Source organism: Trichechus manatus, unplaced genomic scaffold (genome assembly GCF_000243295.1).
Source record: "Trichechus manatus latirostris isolate Lorelei unplaced genomic scaffold, TriManLat1.0 scaffold00017, whole genome shotgun sequence".
Taxonomy (NCBI): domain Eukaryota; kingdom Metazoa; phylum Chordata; class Mammalia; order Sirenia; family Trichechidae; genus Trichechus; species Trichechus manatus.
This window is the reverse complement of record NW_004443953.1, coordinates 462111-462907: the sequence shown is the minus strand read 5'-3', so window position 1 is coordinate 462907 and position 797 is coordinate 462111. Positions and strand designations below refer to the sequence as shown.

Here is a 797-nt window from a genome sequence, read left to right as displayed (position 1 = left end):
TCTCTTATATCTACTTGAGCTAAGAGGCACACTCCTTATGAGTATCACTTTATGTCCCACAGTCCAGTCCAATCACTGTCTGAAGAATTGGCCTCAGAAATTGTTTTAGTTCTGAGCTGATAGAGAGTCCAGGGGGCCATACTTTCCCTGGTTCCTCCAGGCTCAGTCAGACCATTAAGTCTGGTCTTCTTACTAGAATTTGGGTTCTGCACCCCACCTTTCTCCTGCTCCATCAGGGACTCTATGTTGTGTTTCCTGTCTGTGCGGTCATTGGTGGTATCCGGGCACCATCTAGTTCTTCTGGTCTCAGGCTGATGAAGTCTCTGGTTTACATGGCCCTTTCTGTCTCCTGGGCTAATACTTTCCTTGTTTCTTTGGTGTTCTTCATTCTCCTAAAAATATGGAACACTTCATGAATTTGTGTGTCATCCTTGCATAGGGGCCATGCTAATCTTCTCTGTATCATTCCAATTTTAGTATATGTGCAGCCAAAGCGTGCACAAAAATCTATGTGTTTTAAACATTTACACTTCACGACTTAAAAATTACATTTTGGCTAATCAAGGGTTATAGACTCAGTGCAGAATGTTGAGTCTTTTTCAACATTTGAAAACTGGCTAGTTAGAAACACAAAAGATACCATTTGCAATGCAAAGTACAATTTTATTACTATATTTACAGCATAGATATTGAGTTCTTTATTGCAAGCATTTCATACAGTTTTGCTTTCAGCCTTCATGATCATTCATCTTTGAATAAAAGCTGCAATATTTCATTCTTACAATTTCTTAGGCAAT

General features: G+C 39.3%; 1 non-coding gene across 1 annotated transcript; it reads right to left on the bottom strand.

Annotated features, from left to right (window-relative positions):
* Positions 1-394: 394 nt before the first annotated feature.
* Positions 395-501, bottom strand: LOC111819764 (U6 spliceosomal RNA). The gene has a single exon (XR_002823336.1). It is a non-coding gene; the product is annotated as a U6 spliceosomal RNA (small nuclear RNA).
* Positions 502-797: the final 296 nt, after the last annotated feature.